General features: G+C 35.6%; 1 long non-coding RNA gene across 3 annotated transcripts; it reads right to left on the reverse strand.

The window, feature by feature from the left end:
* Window positions 1–2,461: 2,461 nt before the first annotated feature.
* LOC143444269 (uncharacterized) lies at window positions 2,462–4,176 on the reverse strand. Of its 3 annotated transcripts, XR_013113699.1 has the most exons (3): window positions 4,024–4,176; window positions 3,660–3,803; window positions 2,462–2,780 (listed from the first exon to the last, which is right to left on the reverse strand). It is a non-coding gene; the product is annotated as an uncharacterized LOC143444269 (long non-coding RNA). The 3 variants fall into 3 exon arrangements; XR_013113698.1 differs by lacking the exon at window positions 4,024–4,176 and having other exon boundaries at window positions 3,660–3,924; XR_013113697.1 differs by lacking the exons at window positions 3,660–3,803; window positions 4,024–4,176 and adding an exon at window positions 3,107–3,307.
* Between the last annotated feature and the right edge of the window lie 1,770 nt (window positions 4,177–5,946).

The following is a 5,946-nucleotide window of genomic DNA, read 5'->3' on the forward strand; positions in this document are numbered from 1 at the left end:
CACTGTATTCGTATGTTTAACAGTTACAGTCTTTCACAACAATAAAGCCATGTAATAGGAAAAAAGCAATTGCCGAAAGGCAGTATATACTTATTAAAGGTGGGTCATTTAAAATGTAACATATTTATGACGGTGTGTATGAGGCACACTTATCAGACGTGGACCAGTGCTTATGAATTACACAAGGTCATAAGGTCGGGACAAGTGAGTTCTGCCATTTATGATACCGGAGATTTATAACAAAACCAAGTCAAGCATAACCAACATGCAGGATTGACTTTAATACAACGACTTCTGAAATACATATGCTGAAAACTATAAATCATGATGACAACCATTTGATGATGTAATCTCCAAATCCACCACAACTCAACAATATAATCCACTGCAAATGCCGAACTTGGACTGCATATTGCTGCAATGACAATATTTCATGGTACTACGCCTATACTGTACACTATTATTAATGATTACTAAACTGTACCCTGCAAAAAAATTTATATGTCTCCAAAGGACATATTAAATATGATTATCATTAATACACAACTGATTTGTGCCTACAAGTTTTATAAATGCATATATTCTTGTTCATAATAATATGTGTAAATGTCAATATTGCATGATACTACTGCATTATTATCAATGATTACTAAAATATATTTTGAAAAAAACAATTAGGCCTATATATCTCCAAACATAATATACATGATGATCATTAATAAACATCTGAACTGTATTTAACTAATATTAATGTAACCATTTCCATTTTCCAACCATAATAGGCCTACTGTATGTGTAATTTTCTTATGTAATGCCTTGCCACCATTTTAATAATTTGTCGGATTTTGGGATTCCCCACATACGAAAACTGGCTGAATCATAAAAATTCCGCAAACTTCATATAATTCAAAACAACTTTTGTGCTTTTTTTTTTATATGTAATGAAATGATTGTTTATCGTTCCTTAGCATGTAAGGGCAACCACTTCTATTACAAAGTTTGTCTTTTGAATTTTTGTCCTCGAAGTAAATCAGTCTCAGGTCGTTGTTTCGATTTTCTTAATCTTAGAATTAATTGTACACTATGATAACTGTATAAACTGATTATAACTGTTTCTTGTTTAAACGACTACATTAAATAAGACATAACAAAGGTACATAATAAAGTCGACCACTTTCTAGGGTTAACTTAGTAGACTGTGACGCAATGAATAGCTATAAATGAAAAAATAACTCACGTCACGAATTATAACGATACACAGGAAGTCATACATAGGCGACACGTAATGCAATGCTTTGCTTTTTCAATTTCTGTATTCTATGCAGCATTCGATTTGTAAGCAATTTTATATTATCATCACATATTATTGAAAATTTTCCCAACAATTACACTACTGAAACCAATATAACTTCCATGTAAATGTCAACTATGCCTGAAACACTCATACAATGTATTATTTCTATATATACAGTACTGCCTTTGACTTCATATGTCCACTTTTTTTTCTTTTTTTAAAATGTTTTGTTTGGCAACACTGTTCTTATCACGAACTTGGGTTCGACGCATAGATATCGTATATATAATAACTAGATATCTAACTACCTTGCGCTTGCGCTTTAAGAAGTGAAGCCAGTATGGGTCCGCCATTTTGTCAACATATGCGACCAGAAACGCTCTTGCGCATATGTGTGGAATGGAACATATGAAAGGATTATGTGAGATTGGCAAATAGTAATAAAATGGAAAGACGTTTTTTATGATGCAGACGATGCTAAGCAATATTCCTAAAGCTCAATTGCGTATTTAAAGGGTGTTTAACGTTGAAATAGCCTAGATAGTGGAACCTAGGCTAGACCTAGATTTCTAGGCTACCGGCAATTTGCAAAAATTTGTGTAGTGTAAGTACTAATTATTCATCTGATTTTAGAAATATTTGTTTCATAATGGTTACTTGTTCAGCATATAACTGTACTAATCGATCTGGAAAAACAAATATTGATAAGATATCATTCCATACATTTCCGCTATCAAACCAAGATCTTTGCAAAAAATGGATAGTCGCAATGAAGAGAGACAAATTTAAGCCAACAAAAATCAGTGTACTTTGTGGAAATCATTTCAAGGCAAGTGATTTTCTTGAAGGAGCAAATAAACGCAATCATCAGCGTGAACGACAATGTCTAAAAAACGATGCAGTACCTTCTGTTTTTTGTTTCCCATCCCATCTCTATGCCCCACCACATTTATCCCGTAAAAGAAAACAAAGGGCTAGCATTGTTATTAGCTCAATGAAAAAAAGCAAGGCATCAGAAGACAAAAAAAGCATGCAAGCAGTTACGTCCAGTTGTGTTGCACAGGAACACAATTACTCAGCATCGGTAGTACTGACACCAACAAAATCTCACTTGCGCAAGAAAATTAAAATTTTAAGGCAAAAAATACGACGTTACAATACGAAGGTACAATCACTAAAAGCAGTTATTGACAATCTGAAATCTAGCGGTTACATATCAGAAGAAGCAAGCACAATGCTAGCCAACAACTTTTCCGGCATCACAAAAGAACTGTTTAGATCTCAATTGATTAACAATGGACGTAATTCCAAAGGTCACCGTTACAATGATGAAATCAAAAAATTTGCTTCCACACTTCACTTCTATTCTCCAAAAGCTTATGATTACTTAAGACGATCATTTTCTTTGCCAGCACCAAGCTCTTTGGCAGACTGGGCATCATCAGTCAATTGTGAACCTGGTTTTTTTATTGATGTTTTCAGTCACCTGCAAAAAAAGGCCAATACTGACAAAACATACTCGGACTGTGCACTAATGTGCGACGCAATGCACATCAGGTCACATACACCTTTTAACAAGTTTACTGGAAAATATGAAGGTTTTGTAAACTATGGGGAAGGCATACTTCCTTTTGATACGGAAGCTGTTGCAAGTGAAGCACTGGTTTTCATGCTAGTTGGACTACAAGGCTGCTGGAAATGTCCAGTTGGATATGTTTTATGTAACAAGATGACAGCAACTGATTTAAAGTTGCTCATTTTCAAAGCAATTGAAATAGCATCATCAAATGGCTTAAATATTGTTTCCGTTACCTGTGATGGTTGCAGTGTAAATTTGCAAGCTATGTGTCAAGCTGGTTGCAAGATAGGGCAATCTGTGGCAGAAATTGATGGCGCTTTTAGACATCCAAGCAAAGAAGACCCCATTTACTTTATGCCAGATCCTTGCCATATGCTCAAACTGGCTCGAAATGCTTTGGCTGACTTGGGCATCATCCATGATGGAGAAAAACAACCTATAAAATGGAAGCATATCAGCAATTTACACAAAATTCAGCAGGAAGAAGGCCTTAAATTTGGCAATTCATTATCAGTCAGCCACATTGAATTTCAAAAACACAAAATGAAGGTGAAATTTGCAGCCCAGACAATTAGTAGTTCGGTTGCTGATGCTATTGAATTTTTGATGAAATATGGTCATTCCGAATTTAAAGACGCCAGTGGAACGATCCATTTTATCAGGGTCATTGACCAATTGTTTGATGTTTTAAATATTAGAAACCCATATGGAAAAGGTTTCAAGAAACCTTTGAAGCTTTCTGACAGAATGAGATGGGAAAGTGTGCTTAGCAACTCAATCACCTACCTATCTCAGTTAACTGTAAATGGAGTTCCTCTCTTAGCACACCGAAGGAAAACATTTGTTGTGGGATTCATCCTTGCTTTATCTTCTGTACGTAAAATTGCCATGCAGCTCCTAGCACGACCACAAAATTCACTTCAGTATCTTCTAACATATAAAATGTCTCAAGATCATCTAGAGCTTCTATTTGCATGTATCAGAGGCAAAAACGGATTTAATAATAATCCAAATGTAATACAGTTTAAGTCCACTCTAAGAAAACTTTTGCTTAAAATTGCCATAACAAGTTCTAAATATGCAAACTGCATGACATTTGAGGAGTCATGTAGTCCAATTTTTTCTTTAAAGTGGAGCAAAACTAGAGCACCTTTAATAAATCATCGTCCAATGATCGACAAAGCGGAAGATGATGCTGAGATAAAAGCGTTGTGCTTAAACCTGGAATCATATAACCTCTCAGAATACCAAGATGCTATACTTGGATACATTTCAGGCTACTTGGTCAGAAAACTGACCGATAGAATCACTTGCCCCATCAGCAGGTGTTGTAACTGTGGTCAGACAGGCAGAGAAGCTCTTTCGAGCTGCTGTTTGTGAATTTAATTCACTAAATCCTAAAATTTCCATCAAGGATCATCTCAGTCAAAACCTGTGTGAATCAATTTATGAAAAAGTTATAAGCTATGATTTATTTCCATCGCTAAGAAACTATGATGATGATTTTGAGATTGGATATGAAGATCTTCATTCTGTACAATTAATAAAGAAAATTATTAAAGAATTTTTCACGATCAGGTTTTTGACCTATGGCCAGCATTACACCAAAACTGTGATACAAAAACACAAAATTGGTTACCGGCAGCAATCAAACAAACTTGTTTTATTTAGCAATGTCTAAGTCATTACTCATAATGATTAATTTCGTTAGTTAGACGTTAGTTGTATTTCGTTAGTTTTCGTTTCGTTAGACATATCGAGTATGTTTGAAAAGTATGGTACGCCTATATATTAGATATGGTTTGTATTAGGTTTCATCATATTTCATTTCGTGTCTTTCACATTTATTTCTTTCAAGTTAACACCTGATTTTGTAAAAAATATAAGTATATCAATCATTTGCTTTGAATCATGCAACTCTTACTCGATTGAAGGGCTACCCCATTGACTTATGCTAGGCCTACACGGTACCGGTAGGCAATTAGCCTATAGGCAAGCTTATTCATTGATACAGCTAAAATACAAATATTTACAAAAAACAGTCAGTTATAGTGCAATGCAAACACCTCGGCCTTTCAAAAGACTTCCAGAGAATTAGGCCTATACAGAACTACTCCAATTCACATTTGGCTTTTAGCCTTTCTCTCACTCTCTCCCAACGCTTTTGGGCGCATGTGTAATCGCAGGCTTGCTTCACTTTTCGGCTGGAGTTAGATATCTAGTTATTATATATACGATATCTATGATTGCGTCGTGTCCAGGTTTTACCCAGTGTAACGTACAAATTAACATGTTGTTCCTCCCAATTATATGATTTGTGATAAGGACTTATATGAACTAAAATTCCAATTGGCTTGGTAATCAAAATTCCGGACAACTTGATGATTGTGTGTTTGGCCTCGCGTTCTTGTCTTAAATTGCTGTAATTATAGCCGAGGCCGTGTTGTTAGGCCCAGTATTGTGCTAGCCTAACCTGTTTAGTGAGGGTTGCATGCAGTACGTTTGAGTAGTGGTCAGTGTACATGTTGTAATGCGTGAACTGAGTAACCATGTGATTGAGACCTACTTTATTGGTATCTACGATTATTGTTTGTACTGTACTTTCAGATGCTAAGTAACCACCTAGGTTCGGTATTTTTAGAAATCACATGCACGTTACCATATACTATACCGTTATACCTGGTCAATATAACAGCTTCAAGATTACGTGTGCATTTCTAAATACTAATAGGGTGGAATTCAGGCCTTGTTAGCCCAAAAGACTTGGTGATCGGCTTCTGTAAATTTGCCGGTTACATAATTTCTACAAGAACCCTTGCTTGGCTGTTGTGTACTTGTGTCCAGTTTAAAGGCAAAGTTTGCGGTTAATGAATTTCAACTGCTCAATTTTGAATTTGTTTAGAATTAGTTTAACCGATTTGTTTCTTAAACTGTTTCTGGTACAAAATGTGGCAGCCTTTTTTGACCTTCCTCGACAAAGTTGCGCAAAAAATCTAAGAGTGCACTGCAAGTGTCCTTGCTGTACAGTGCACACCTTGGTAATTGGTCTTGCACACCGTAGATCTCGTCGAAA

The sequence above is a fragment of the Clavelina lepadiformis genome, chromosome 1 (genome assembly GCF_947623445.1).
Source record: "Clavelina lepadiformis chromosome 1, kaClaLepa1.1, whole genome shotgun sequence".
Classification (NCBI taxonomy): domain Eukaryota; kingdom Metazoa; phylum Chordata; class Ascidiacea; order Aplousobranchia; family Clavelinidae; genus Clavelina; species Clavelina lepadiformis.